Source organism: Manis pentadactyla, unplaced genomic scaffold (assembly GCF_030020395.1).
Source record: "Manis pentadactyla isolate mManPen7 unplaced genomic scaffold, mManPen7.hap1 scaffold_354, whole genome shotgun sequence".
NCBI classification, from domain to species: Eukaryota; Metazoa; Chordata; class Mammalia; order Pholidota; family Manidae; genus Manis; species Manis pentadactyla.
In genome coordinates, this window is record NW_026644741.1 from 121,236 (window position 1) to 137,026 (window position 15,791).

Sequence of the window (15,791 nt, forward strand, 5' to 3'; positions counted from 1 at the left end):
GGAAGGAAATTCACAGCTCTGTGGAGGCTGAAACTTGCAAGGTCAACCTCCCTTTCAAACATAAGGGCCCTACTTGCTTCAGGGGCCATCACTTTTCTTTTTAGTAAATTTGCATATTTATTATGCATTAAAAATAATTTCAAAAAAATATTTTTCATCTAATGAAAAAATTGTTATGAAAGTTGGACCCAATCCACGCTCACTTTCCCCCAAATTATCTCAGATTCCTTCATGGACGTATATTTCTTACAAAGGCTGTCTGAGAATTCACACTGCTAAGGTTTTTGCCGCAAACAGTTTGGTGTTAAAGAAAGCACACCTATGCATTCTCTCCTTGGTTTCCTGCAGGTAATATATGCGAGGCTGGTGACCTAGGCAGCAGGCCTGTTCCAGGTAGCCTGCAAAGCTGAATGTCATTTCTATCTGGCCCATTCTATACTGTTTGCCGACCCCTGAGTAATCCTGTCCCTTGTGTTGGCCTAACGTTTAGGTCATTAGCTCCCTGAGCTGGTTGGCTTGTAAACAATCAGCACAAATAGACATTTGTAAAGAACCATTTATTTATCTAAGATGTTCATTCATTATTATCATCTTCCCACTTTTTAACCCCTTTTATTGCAGACGAAATTACTTAAGACTTCACAGAATTGGTATCCCACTCACAGTGAGTACTCCATCATTCTTATTGTTTGTTGAGCGGGGATATATTTGACAGTATTACTTTCCTTTTGATCAATCACAGCACACCACATAATTGCAGCCATGCAGGCAGCTCTACACCAGGTTCCCACTGTACAACATTCTTCTCCAAAACAAACTCTCCGTGAGGGCCTTCAGCTTTTGATGGCAATAGGGCCAAGTACATGGGGGTCTCTGCTCCTTCCTCTGGGCTTTTCAAGGCCTCGGGTCCCCCCATGTCGGTTCTGACCCATCCGGGACAGCAGGAATTCAGGAGTATCTTGTCCCCTTTCCTCTGCTCACTCAGTTTCCGGGCCTGGATTCTGGACAGGACTGTGAGGCCGACCTTTGACACTGCATAGGGAACCAATTTCACAGAAGGCCAGCCCTCCTTCAAGTGCACTCCATTCTTTGTATCTTCCACGAACTTGTTCATGAGCCCCACCAGCTCCTCCTCTGTGATGGTCTCACTTGTAAACTTCTGCTGCAGTTTTTGGCTACAAAATTTAAGAGCTACCAAGCTCATTGTGCTAGAGAGATTCACCACTCTGCCTAAAATTCAACAGATATAAGTGAGTGGAAAGGCGTGCATAAGAATGATAAATACGAAATATGTCTGGGCTTTGTCCTTTGTGAGATCATTACTAGGTGCTGTGAGTATTAATGAGGACTGTTTGTGTGAGTAAAGGACATGATGCCATCTTGAAACTTGCCACAAGTGTCACTTTTAAGATGTCAGGAAGTGTTCTCATGCGAGGGCAGTGCCCACAAGGTCCAGAAGAAAATGAAAATGTGTATAATGAACATGCTAAGGGTTGTAAGGAAGTGCTCTTTGCATTCATGAGAAGACAGCTTTGTTCCCCCTAAGGCAGCTTGGGTCCACCTGTGCACCTTATAGTCACGGGGTCGGTGCTCCATGAACAGGTGTCTCCTGACCAAGAAAGAGCCGATGGGTTTAGTGATGGCAGTTCCAAGGTGAATGCACAGCACCTGGTTTGGAAGGAGGCTGCTCTGCTCCAGCCACGGTAAACAACACAGCTCAGTGGGCTGAGTGGCACGCTTTTCTGTGTAGTTTTATGAACTCATGAGTTGTGACTAGGGGCCCGATAATATGGTCGTGGTACGGGGCAGTGGAAACGTGGACATTTAAAGGGATGCTTGAAAAAGGAATGGCCTGCTGCCCCACGCTGCCACATGATGAGGCTTGAGCACATCGTGCCAAGTTACAGAGGCCGTCGCAAGAATGTATTATATGATTCTACTTACATGGGATGTCCAGACCAAGAATATCTTGAGACAGAAGACAGAATAGTGCCTCCTTAGGGAATGTGGGAAAAGATGGTGAACGGCTAACGGGCCCAGGATTTCTTTTTGGGGCATTGCAGTGTTCTAATGTTGAATGTGGTGATGTTTCCACAGCTGAGCATGAATATTAAACATCAGTGAGTTGTAGAATTAAGTGGGTGAAGTGCATGGTATGACAATTATATTTCAAAAAGGTGTTAAAAGTGTAAAGCAATTACTTGTTTCTCACTAAGAATTTTGGAAAATATGCTAGGTATTCATAAAGATGAATTTATATTAACATTTATGGAAATTCTTTTGTAATTTTCATATTTAGAAAACTATGTAAAATATGATAACAACGTCATGAGAGCATACCACCAAATAGAGACAAGGGATCCTGGAAAGCTGTCTCTCTGCTGTGCACATTCAGGGCAGGCTGTCACCAACAGAGAACGGTGATCCCCATCCCACTAAAGGAGTTGTGGGGCAAAAAAATTAAGTGAAAATGATAATCCATGGCAAAATGACTTTATGTCATTCCCTTAAGTGGATGACTTAAAGGGAATGACATAAAGTTTTATTTACTGCCAAAAATCTTCTACGATGAATAATTTAGAACCCGTCGATATTTTGTGTCCTCCCATTCCCGTAGATCATGTAAATTGTAAGAATTAATTGAATCTATGTATCAAATGTTGTAGAACCCACCAGTTAGAGGTCCTACTAGAATATATGTCATTTTTAAAAATACTACCTAGCCACTCATAAAAAAATAACACATGTGTCTTGACTAAAAATTGCAAAATACTAGAGGGGATGTAGGAAAATAAAGCAGCAGGAGAGGCAGCCGGAGTGGGTGACTGGAAGAGGAGAATGCAGCTGCAATCACACACTCACACCAATTTCCCCCATGCCTTTAGTCTAGGCAGGAGATGGAGAAACTGTAGCAACTCTCTCTGGGCTGTTTACACTGTATAAAGTAGGGATGACCTCCTCTCTATTCGGTATCATCCATCCCAGGAGGTCTAAACCAGCTGTGAAAACACTTGTCTGTGTGCACTGGGGAAGCCTGAACTGGGAGGCCACAGGGCTTTGTGGGTAAATTCCTGGATGTGGGGCTGCATCCAGGTCTCTCTTCCCCCAAACTTTTCATCCCACTGGTCACGCTCCCAAGGGGGACAGCGGAGCCTTCTGTCCCCACATAGCTGGGTGTGACTGTTGACCCTTGTGGTCTGACACCTCAGGACAGGAAACACACACAGAAGCTGGCAGCACTTCCTGGAAGTTACACAGCAGGAGTTGCATCCAGATACTTTTTTCTCTGGAGATGTTCATGGCTGCCACAGGGCATTTCATAGACGCTCTACTGGCCTGAGCAGAGCCTATCCTCCACAAAGCCCTATGGGCCGTCCAGGCATTATTTTACTACTGTGTGTGTGTGTGTGTGTGTGTGTGTGTGTGTGTGTGAAGCAGTTGCCTTTTAATAGTCACTCTGATGGAGGAAAAAGCATGACACTAATTTAAAAAGAACCACTTCTCTGGTGGTGCTAATACTTGATGCACGCCATCCATTTTATCAGATCAATAAAGTTACTTTAGGGAAGCCATGTTTTCCATTGAAAGGGTAAGTAAATGGAAACACCCTGGTCCCAAATAAATTGAGGCCTTCCATGGACTGACCCTCTGGACTGGCTGGGTAAGGCTTCACCTGACAAATGACACTCTTGGCATAAGAGATTTGAGGACCTTGGAATACTTGGAAGAGCAATCAGGTTGGAGACCACACGTCCAAGTCTGCATCCGGCTGTGCACATGACATTGAGATCCCTTGAGACCCCATGTCTTTTTCTGGACAGTATATAAAACGCCCAGCCTGCTGCATCAGGATATATCCACCCACCCATCCTTGTAAACCACAAATTGTCAGAAGTGGAAGAGAGCTTTAGCAATGTGATTTTCATCCCAGTTTCCTCCTGTGAATTTTTCAGACAACAGGAAGTTGTCTGAAAGCAGCCCTTCTCAAACCAAATTTGATTACAGTTTCCTCAAAGGATTATTTGGTAAGTGTAGCCCTAAGAAGATCATTTATGTCCTCGTAGTCTTTTTTAAGCTAATATCTGATGCACAAGAGTGTCAGGATTTCAGTATAGGTATTACTCAGACATATTTTCCCTTATGTTTACAAAGTAAATATATAATATTTATTATACAAACTGCCTAACATTGTTCTTCAAATTCAGAATGGCGGCAAGTTTATGTGAATAGGGAGGATATTGCTGGATTGCTTAAGCTCTGTCATGGGTGCCTGGACAATGTAGATTCTTATATTTTATGAGGTGAGTTATTTCAGAATACGTCTTGTTTAAAAAAAGAAATAATGAAAAGAAATCCACATGGATTCTTCCTCAGTGATCGTCAAGGTCACCAATCTCTGTCTCTTCCTCTTTTGCCAACAAACCCCAAATGGAACGGTCTTCTTCTGGAAAGTTTCTACTGCCCTCAGAGATTCTGTGGAAACCCTTCAGGACTTTGCTTTGCGCCCTTTTATCTGGTGTGGGGGGGAGGGGCAGTATTTGCTTTTGGTTTCCTAGCTGGGATTTCTCCCAGACTCTTTACTGAAAGTGAGCTAATAAAGTCATGATTCCATGAACCCCTGAAATGATGGCCAAACTTCCCTATTTGAAGTTTACAAAACCTTACTCTAATGCACAGAATACTGCATGAGTTTCCATTTCCACTATCTCCTGCTTTAGAGAGGCACTGTTGATCCTTTCATTTAAGGTTTATTTGGCAGGTCAGGGGTGCCATCTGTCCTACAAATGGGACAAGGACAGTGCCTGCAACAACTCCTGCAGGTCAGTTAAATAAAACAAACAAACAAAAAAAATCGGCCAGAAGTCCTTAGTACGCATTTTAACAGGAGTACACATAGGATGTGTGGTTGGGCACAAGGAATTCCATCCTGCTCTCAGGTGCTGGGGTGAATGACAGAGTAAGGGTGCCATTGAAAAGAGCTGCACTTTGAGGCCTGACTGAGCCAAATCATAAAGATACAGTAGAACTTTCCAGGAGGACAGTACAGGGAACTGGGCAGAACTCAGAATAGACTGTACAAGCATATTGTCAATTCCAAGCCAGAGCTTTAATCTTTCTCAAAGTATCTGCTTGTCTTATTTTGTGTGTTGAGTGGGTGGTGTTTCCCCATCCCTTCCCACACCTTGGGGTAGGAAGTGGAAGAGGTCACCTCCAAAGTAACATGAGAGTTTGTTTTGTGTGGAATGTTAGTCCTGGTAAAGGAGAATTAACACAGGCCTGGACAAAGGCAGGTCAGATGAGAGAGAGACCTACAAGCCATGCTGAGGGCCTGGACTTTGCTCCTAAAGCACTTTATGGAGAGAGTAAGCATGCAGATTACAGAGAATGCTCAGGAAGGAGTGGCCTCAATAGGAGGGTCCCTTATTGGGGTTCCAATTGCCTCAAATGACATCCGAGCATCTGTTGTAGAGCTGGGGGAGGAGGCCTGGGGAGAAACTCAGGTGGCTAATTCTGGGGTCTGGTTAATGATAGTAGGAGGTGGTTATGGTGACCTCTAGCATCCGAGGGGGCGGATCAAGCAGAGTCTAAAGGTTTTGGGAAAGGATGAGTGTATTTTGAAATGTATTATGTAAGGATAATTCTAGAAGAGAGGTGGATGTCAGGACAATATTGACTGACAGTAACAGATAATTGAGTGTCACGAGCTCTGGATGTGTTCTAGGCAGCTGACAGGGTTTTGGAAGGCCTAATAAATTGGGGTGGAGAAGGCTCTGTTCACTGGAATAAGATCACACTAGAGACAGGCGGGGAGGGCAGAGGGCAGGAAGCCATGCTCAGGGACCTGCAGGTTTGAGGGGCCGGGAGCAAGTGAAGGGCCCACGGGACAGCTGGACTGAAGAGTCCAAGAAGAGGAAGAGGCGGTTGTGCTATGGAGAAAAGCACCGATGGCCACTGATGAGTGTGTAGTCATGGGAGAGGGGCCCCTGGCCCTGAGGAGACACACCCTGGGGGCCAGTGTAGCAGAGCAGGGAGAGGGGGCAGGGCTGGGGACGAGGCTAGGGGCAGCGGGGCCCGATCCTGCCAGAGACACTCCGTGGGGGCTGCTCACCAGACTCACCTTGGGGTCTCACGAGAGGCAGCAGCTCCGTGCAGACGTCTCGGGTACCAAAAAAGTTGGTTTTCATTGTCATTTCTGCTTGAAAATGTAGTCTTGTGAGATCATCTGTTGTTATAGGAGTAAGAGAACAGAGTCACTAAATAGTAGCCATGTGGGATAATTCTGCAGAATTACAGACTATTTTCTTGCCTGTGAAATGTAGTCAATTGTACATAAGGTCTGAGTTCTGATAACAGTATTGTGTCAGGGTCAATTTCCTGGCTCTTTAAAGTTACAAAGTGCGTAAGTTGGCACCATTAAGGAAGGCTATGAGAAGTGTGCAGGTTGTGATGTTTGTCATTCTTTTCAATTTCTTGTTTATTTTGAAGTGAGTTAAAAATTTACCAAACTGCTCCCCAGTCCCATTACCAGAAACTACGGACACGTGGGGGAGGCCCTAAGAGCCGGCTTCATGATAATACAAAGATCCTTTGCCTGAAAGCCTTGTACATCTTGGACGATTCGGGTGCCCCTGACGCCCGAAGTGTGACGTCTTTCCCTAGGGAGCCCGTCTGGATCCCGCAGGACGTACAGGTCCCACAGTGGCTCAGAAGAATCCCCAGCCCACCCTGGCTGGACTCCCTCACAGAGGGGTCCCTTCCCAGCACCCACCCCTTCCTTACCCTTGAAGGTGATGCCCGCGTTGTTGACCAGCACGTCGAGGCCCCCGTACTCCTTGAGCAGGAAGTCCCGCAGGGCCCGGATGCTCTGCTGGTTGCAGATGTCCAGCAGGTGGAAGCGCGGTTTCAGGCCTTCGGCCTGCAGCTACTTTAGGGCCGCATGACCCTGTGCTGCGTCCCGCGCCGTGAGCACCACGTCCCCTGAGAACTGCTGGCACAGGCTTCGCACGGTGGCCAAGCCAATGCCCCTGTTGGCCCCAGTGACCAGCGCCACTCGGCTGTAGGATGTCATGGCTGGGCTGTGTGGGGCTGATGGCGTTGAAGGCAGCTAAAGAGGTTGAGGAGACAGTGTTACAGTGGCCTGGCCCCAGTCTAGACAACCTGCTTTATAATGTCGCCTGGGAGGCAGTTCTGTCATTCCCAGAGAAAGAAGCCCCCCCTGTGTCCCTACCTGCCCAGGAGGAGCCAAATATGCCAGGACAATTCCCACTGCCCCCTCTCTTGGTCTCCCTCTCTTTGTGCCAAGAACTGGTCCTGGGTGAAGAGGTGCGCTTCCCCAAAGCAGCACAGGTTGGCGAGGGCTCAGTAGGAGGGTGAGAGTCAGGGCAGGGGAGGGACACTGCTTTGGGAGGACCCCTGGGGAGCGGGAGCAGAGTGGTGGCTGGGTCTGGCCCATCCCCCTGCAGAGTGGGTTTGCTTGCTCTTCCCCAAGGGGCAATGAGGTGACTTGGGCCCGGGAAGCGGTTCTGAGGACAGTGAGCCCCAGGCTTCCTTAGGAAGAGAGAAACTCAGGAGACAGAGTTAGGGACAGTGGGTCCTGTGATGGGACGGGTGCTGTGGACGGGGCTGGCCCCCATTGCGAGCCCAGGTGCCCCCAGGTGGCAGGGAATGTGTATGAGCTCTGCCTGGGTACTTAGGTTTTGTTCGGAATGTGTCATTTCATGGTTACATAATCACTAGGTTTGCGAAAAGTCCTGCCTTTTCGTTTTCTCGCGGGTCCAACTTAATAAGTGTTACGTTTACTTCGGTGTCATTTTTAGTTAATTAAGGTGAATAAACCATCTTTGTGGGATGAGAATACATTTGCATCCTAGGAGTTGAAGTTATCAGGTATTGATCTAGAGAAAAATGTTCCACCGTGGCAATTCAGAAAAATAAATTCAGGGGAAGGAACTTCACCAACCTGTGCAGGTGGCACTGGTAAAGTAACCTCTCCTTTACAATAAGGCCTTGCCCTTATTTTTGGGGGACCATCACTTTTCATTCCCAAACGCCTGACATTCACTGGTGAAGAGTGAAAATAATCCTGAGAGCAGAGGCGTCTTTTAGTCTTTTTTTGGGTGCTTTTGTGAAGAAGGGCAGTGGGGTGCCTTCCCCGAGGCCCAGAGGGGCCGGACTTGGTGGGGGGCAGGGAGCAGCTCCCTGTCACTGCCCTGCTGTGTTAGGGCCACTCCCAGGCTCTCACTTTATCGCTCGCTTTTCCTTCCTGTGTGCTTCCAACGTTTGCATCTGTGTCCCTGCACTTAATCTTCACTGCACTCCTATGACCATCTTGGCCATTTTCCAGTGTCCTTTTATACTGAAATATAATTTGATAAACAATATTCGTTTAAAAATACAGTATAGTCATTCAACTATAATCCATGTTATTACATCCTCACCCAACTCATGTAGTTACTATCTGACAACATAGAAGGATGTTACAGAGCTACTGACTGTATTCCCTGTGCTATATTCTCCTTCATTCCCATGACTAACCTAAATATGATTTGGATTTTGTGCCTCTTTATCCCCTTCATCAATTTCACCCACTTACCTCAGTCTCTCCCCCATGGTAAACATCTGTCACTTCCCAGTGTCTTTAAGTCTTTTCTATTTTTTTCATTTCTTTCATTCTGTTCTTTTCCCATGTATGTAAAATCATAGGTTATTTGTGTTTCTCAGCAGGCTGGTATAACTTAGCACAATACCGTAGGTCCATCCCTGTAGTTGCAAATGGCAAGAATTCCTTCTTTTTATTGCTGAGTAATATTCCATTGTGTCTATGCACCACCTCTTCTTTATCCATTACCTGCTGATGGACACTTTGGTTCCTTCCGTACCTGAGCTACTGTGAATAATACAGCATGAAATATAGGGGTGCATGTATCTTTTCAAGTCAGGGAGTTAGTTTTTTTCTGGTATATTCCTAGAACTGCAATTGCAGGGTCTTTGGTGTTTCTAATTTTAGTTTTTGGATGAACTTCTGAACTGCTTTCCATAGAGCTGGACCCATTTACCCTCCCACCAATGTGTAGGAGGGTTCAATTTTCTCCACATCCTCGCCAACACATGTTATTTCTTGTCTTTTGGACAGCGGCCATTCTGACTCATGTGAGATAATATCTCACTGTTGTTTTGATTTGTACTTCCCTGATGATTAGTGATATGGTACATATTTTTATGTGCCTGTTGGCTATCTGTATGTATTCTTTGGAAAATGTCTATTCAGGTTCTCAGCCAATTTTTTGTATTGGGTTGTTTGATTTTTATGGTGTTGAATCATATCATTTCATTGTTTATTTTGTATATTAACCCCTTATCTTATATAGAATTTGGGCATATATACTCTCATATACTAGGTTGCCTTTTTGTTTTGTTTATGGTTTCCTTTGCTCTACAGAAGCCATATAGCTTGATGTAGTCGCACTTGTTCAATTTTCCTTTAGTTTCCCTTACCCAGGGAAATATATCAGAAGAACGTTCCCCTTCTGATGTTTACAGGATGCCTGCCTATGCTTTATACTAAGAGTGTTCCAATTTTGTGTCTTATATTTAGGTCTTTAACCATTTTGAGTTGACTTCCATGTACAGTGTTAGACAGTGGTCCAGTTTCTTTCTCATGCACAGAGTTCTCCAGTTTTTCCCAGACAATTTATTGAAGAGATGGAGTTTTCCTCATTGTATATTCTTGGTTCCATTCTCATATATTAATTGAATATATAAGCTTGGGCTCTCTGTTGTGTTCTGTTGATCTATGTGTCTGTTCTTGTGATCATATCATACAGTTTTAAGCAATGTAGCTTTGTAATATAGCTTGAAATCAGGGACTCTGACAACCCCAGCTTTGTTCTTCTTTCTCAATTTTGCTTTGGCCATTCAGAGCCTTCTGTGTTTCCATATAATTTTTAGGATGATTTACTCTAGTTCATTGAAAACTGCCATTGGTATTTTCATAGGGATTGTACTGAATCTGTAAATCACTTTGGGCAGGATGGCCATTTTGACAATGTTAATTTTTCCTATCCATGAGCAAGGGATAGCTTTCCATTTATCTGTGTTGTTTTCACTTTCTTTAATCAGTGTCTTTATTTTTCAGAGTATAGGTCTTTCACCTCCTCAGTTAGGTTTTTTCCTAGATATTTTAGTCTTTTTGATGCAATTGCAAATGGAATTGTTCTCTTGATTTAATTCTGCTAGTTCATAATTAATATACAGGAGTGCAACCCAGTTCTCTATATTATTTTGTATCTTGCAGCTTTACTAAATTCAAGTTCTAATAGTGTTTTGTTTAGAGTTTTCCATAAACAGAATCATGTCATCCACAAATAGTGACAGTTTTGCTTCCATCTTACCAGTTTGGATGACTTTTATCTCTTTTTCTTGTGTGATTACTATGGCTAAGACCTCCAGTACTTTCCTGAATAGAATTGGTGACTGTGAACATCCTTGTTTTGATGCTCATCTTAGAGAAAAAGTTTTCAGTTTTTTGTCATTCAGTATGATGTTAGCTGTGGGTTTGTTTTATTTGGCCTTTATTATATTGAGGTATGTCCCCTCTATACCTACTTTGCTGAGTTTTTATCATGAATGGGTGAAGATTCAAATGCTTTTTCATCAACTATCGAGATGATCATATGGGTTTTATCCTTCCTTTTGTTGATGTGTTGTATCCCATTGACTGATTTATGAGGCTTGTTCCATTCTTGCATCCCTGGAATAAATCCTGCTTGTTTGTAATGGGTAATCATTTGATGTATTTTTGAAATCAGTTTTGTAATATTTTGTTGAGGATTTTTGCATTCAGGTTTCTCAACAATATTGGTCTGGAATTTTCTTTTTTGTATTGCCATTTTCTGTTTTCTGTAGTCGGGTGATGCACACCTCTTAGAATTACTTTGGAAGTATTCTCTCCTTTATTTTTTGGAATCCTTTAAAAATGATAAGTGTTAGCCCATGTTTAAATATTTGGTGAAATTCACCCAGGAAGCCATCTGATCTTTTTTTCTTGGCCATATTTTAATTACTATTGAATTCATTACTGGTTATCTGTCTGTTCAGATTTACTATTTCTTTCTCCTTTAGTCTTGGAAGATTGTACATTTTGAGGCATTTGTCCATTTCTTCTAAGTTATCCTATTTATTGACATATAATTTTTCATAGAATTCTCTAATAATTCTTTGCATTTCTATGGTTTTGGTTGTGACTATTCTTTTTTTGATTCTGATTTTGTTTATTTGTGTCCTCTCTCCTTTTTATAGTTTTTTGATATGTCTGGCTATGGATTTCTCTATTTTTTTAATTAACTCAAAAACCAGCGCTTGGTTTCATTGTTTTTTTTCAATTGTTTTCTTATTCTGTGTTTCATTCAATTCTGCACTTACTGTCATTATGTCCCTCCGTCTACTAACTTTGGCCTTTTATTGTTTTTCTTTTTTCTTGGTCTTTTAATTTGAGGTTATGTTTTTCATATGGGATTATTCTTTTTTCTAGAGGTAGGCCTGTGTAGCTATTTACTTCCCTCTTAGAAACACTTTTTTTGCATTCCACACATTTTTGTTTTTTCTGTTTTTTTTGGTCTCCATATATTGTTGGATTTCCTCTTTGAGTTGTTCATTGACCCACTGGTTTTTTAGAAGTATATTGTTTAATCTCAAGGCTTGTGTTTTTCTGTTTTTTGTTCCAAGTAATTGATTGCATACCATTGTGGTCTCAAAAGATGCTTGATATAATCTCAGTTAAAAAAAATTAATTGATACTTTTTTTGACGTCATAATATGTTATCAATTTGGAGAATGTTTCATATGCACTTGAGGAGAATGTGTATTCTGCTGCTCTGGGAAGGAATGTTCCATATATGTGTATTAAGTGTATCTGGTCTAATGTCGTTCAACATCACTGTTTCCTTATTTATCTTCAGTCTGGATGATCTAGGCAGTGATGTAAGTATTCTGTTAAAAATCCCTAGCATTATTGTGTTGCTGTCTGTTTCTCTGTTTAGTTCTGGTAGTATCTGTTTTATATATTTTGGTCTCCTATGTTAGGTGCATAGATATTTACAATTGTTACATCCTCCTGCTTAACTGATCCCTTTATCATTCTGTAATGCCCTTCTTTGTTTATTTACTTTCTTTGTTTTGAATTCTATTTTGCATAATAAAAGTATTGCTACTCTTGCTGTATTCTTTTATTTGTTTGAAATCTTTTTCAATCCCTTCCCTTTTAGTCTATGTATGTCTTTATGTTTGAAATGAATCTCTTGTAGGCAGCATGTAGATGGGTCTTGTTTCTTTATCCATCTTCCACAGTATATCTTTTGTTTTGCATGTTTAATGCATTTACATTTCAAGCAATTGGTGATAGGTACGCACTTATTGTCATTTTCTGATCTGTTCTCTTTTTTGTTGTGGTTCTCTTTCCTTTCTTCATCTTTATACTCTTCTCTTATGAGATTATGATTTTCTTTAATGTTTTGCTGGATTCATTTCTTTTTATTTTCTGTGTATGTATTATAAGGTTCAGGTTTGTGGTCACCTTATAGTTCATATGTAGTTTCCTACACATATAAAATTTGATTTTAAGCTGATGGTTGCTCTATGTGATATAACATTTGATTTTAAGGTAATGGTTGCTCTATGTGAACTTCTTAAAGTACCACTTTTTTTACTCTTTTTCCTCATTTATCTTTTATGTACATGTTGTAGTAATTGGCTACCTTTGTATGTTCCTTGTTGAATATTGTATATAGTTGATTGTTACACTTCTGTTTTTTGAACTTCCTGCTTGCTTTGTAAGTGCTTGGTTTACTACCTTTACTTTAGATTTATTTTCACTGATGAAAAATATTTAGTCTTAAGAACTCCATCTAATGAAGTCCCTTTAACATTTTGTGCCAGTGAGTTGTTTTAATGTTCATTTATCTTGCAAACTTTTGGTCACTCCTTCAAGTATGAATGATAACCTTATTGGGTAGAGTAGATTTTCCCCTTTTAATATCTTGAATACCACATGCTACTCCCATCTGGCCTGTAAAGTTTCTGAGAAGTCTGCTGATAGCCTTGAGGAATTTCCTTTACAGGGAACTATCTGCCTCTCTCTTGCTGATTTTCAGATTCTCTCTTTATCTTGAGTATTTGCCATTTGAATTACTGTGTGTCTTGGTGTTGTTCTCCTGTGGTTCAACCTGTTTGGGGCTCTTTGTGCTTCCAGGACCTGGGTCTCTATTTCCTTGACCCTGTAGGGTCAGCTACTGTATCTTCAAATGTACTTTCTACCCCTTTGCTCCTCATTCCTCCTTCTGGGGCCCCTTCTATGCAAATACTGTTTTATTTGGAGTTGTCATACAGCCCTGTTAGCATTTTCTCATGTTTAAAAAGTCTTTTTTCCCTCTGTTCCTCAGCTTGTGTACTTGGCAGTTCTCAATCCTCCTACATGCTGATGAGTCCCACTGCCTCCTGCAGCCTGCTATTGGTATTTATTATTTGGTTATTCTGTTATTTGTTTTTTTCATTACTACTCTATTTGTTATTTTGGTGAATATGTTCTTCAGCTCTCAATGGCTCTTTTTAACTTTTCTATCTCTTTGTTGAAATTCTCCTTTTCTCTCGAGTTGATTTCCACATACTAGTGAGCGTCTTTATGCCCATTACTTTGGATTCTTTATGAAGAAGACTGCTTATCCCCATTACCTAAGCCCTTTTCCTGGTGTTCTGTATTGGAACATACTCCTCTGCCTCCTCATGTTGTCTGAGTCTCTGTGTTTCTTCCTTTGTATAAGACAGAAGAGCTGTGTGCCTCCTGGTCTAGAAAGCAATGCCTTTATGAAGTAGGCAGAACCACCAAGCCCTGTGCTCCCAGAGCCTGGTTCTGTGCTACCTCTGAATAGCAGTTGCTTTTAGTCAGATGTGGGCAGAGCCCATCTTACTGCCTGTGTACAAGTAATGGGTCATCCCACAGCTGGCCTCTGCACAACTGTGTGCTGTGACTCACTGTGGGAATGCTGGGATTCACTGGGGCACAGCTTTCTTCTGCCTTTAATCAGCAATAGTGGCCCCTGTTGAGCTGAGCATGCCAGATGGAGCAGGTTTGCAAGGCCACAGTGGGTGAGCCAGTGAAGCAGGTAGTGATTTCAGAGCTGGCATGATAGGTCAGACCTTTTGGTCTTGGAAAGTGTTGCCTGCCTGCCCTTTCTCCTCTGGTAAGAGCTCCTTCAAAGCCAACCACCATCATTGGTTTCTATGTTGTCTGTGGCTACCTTTCTACTACAACATGATATGAGTACAACAAGACCATGTGGCTTGTAAAGGTGAAAACACTTACTTCATGACTCTTCCCATAATGTTCACTTATCACTGAGTTGTACTTTCCCTTCTCTACCTAGCCTGGCTATAGGTCTACTAGATACCTGAGATGGTGCCTCATAAACAGTCTGTATAAATGGACATATGTAAAGAACTATTTATTTGTGTCAGATTGTCATTCATCAGTGTCACGTTTCTCCCTATATCACAGAGTTATCTCAACTCAGGCACAGAGAAGTACCCAGTGGAAGCAGTAGTCCATAGACAGAAATGCATTACTGGTGTTCTTTATTTTCTGGATGGGGTTATTTTGGATAGAGTCAAAATAATGTCATTTGACTCAGATCCAGACATTGCACACACTTGGTCCAATGAAGGGAAGTCTGATAGGAGTCCTTGCTCTACATTCTTCTCCTTGACATACTGTCGGTCAGCCTCAGCATCTGAGGGACAAGGGGCCAAATACACAGGGGTCCTCACTTCTTCTCCTGTGCTTTGACTGCTGTCCATGCCCCCGTGCCCATTCTCACCCACCCAGGCAGCAGGCCTTCTGAGGGATCTTGGCCCCTCTCTTCTATTCACTCAGCTTCCTGGTACGGATTCTTGGTAGGACTATGAGAACAAGCTTTGTCACTGCACAGATGGTGATGTTCATATAAAGCCAGCCCTCCTTCAAGTGCACTCTGTTCTTTGTATCTTCCACAAACTTGTTCACAAGGCCTACCAGCTCCTCCTCTGTGATGGTCTCACTCTTACACTACTGCTTCATTTCTGGGCTGCACTGCTGAAGAGCTACCAAGCTCACCATGCCAGAGACATGCAGCGGTCTTCCTAAAATTCAACACCTGTGGTTACGTAGAAAGCATGCACTAGAATGATAAATACCAATGTCACTGGGGTTTTGTCCTTTGGAGAGGCAATAACCAGCTGCTGTGAGCTTTAGTGGAGACTGCCTTGTGCAGGAAGGACATGATACAGTCTTGAAAATTGTGTTACCTATACTGTCTCAGATGATGTCAGAGAAATGCTCTAAAGGGGAAAGCTGTTCCCAGAAGTTGCATAAGAAAATGAGAAGCGATTATACAGAAACATACTAAGGTGAATGTAAGAAGATGCTCACTAGCATGACTTGAGGATCTATGACATGTAGGCAGTGCTCTCTGTACATGTGTGTGCTGAGCAACCGAGGGATGACTGGTTTACTGGCAGTTCCAAGATGAATGCAGCGCATCTCGTTGGAGGGCTGCCAGCCTGCACAAGCAATGGGAAATCAAATCACCTCAGAACACTGGATTGCATTCTCTTTTCTCTATGTTAGGGTTTTATCAACTTTAGAGCATTGACTAATGGAGTGATTATGTGGTACTTGAGAGTGGCAGTGGAAAACGGGTCTAATAAGGGACACTCTCCAAAGAAATGATGCATTGATTCATGCTACACTGTGGATGGAGCTT

At 42.5% G+C, this 15,791-nt stretch overlaps 1 pseudogene; it reads right to left on the reverse strand.

Moving 5' to 3' along the window:
- Positions 1-542: 542 nt before the first annotated feature.
- On the reverse strand, positions 543-7,175 carry LOC130682371 (carbonyl reductase [NADPH] 1-like; annotated as a pseudogene).
- Between the last annotated feature and the right edge of the window lie 8,616 nt (positions 7,176-15,791).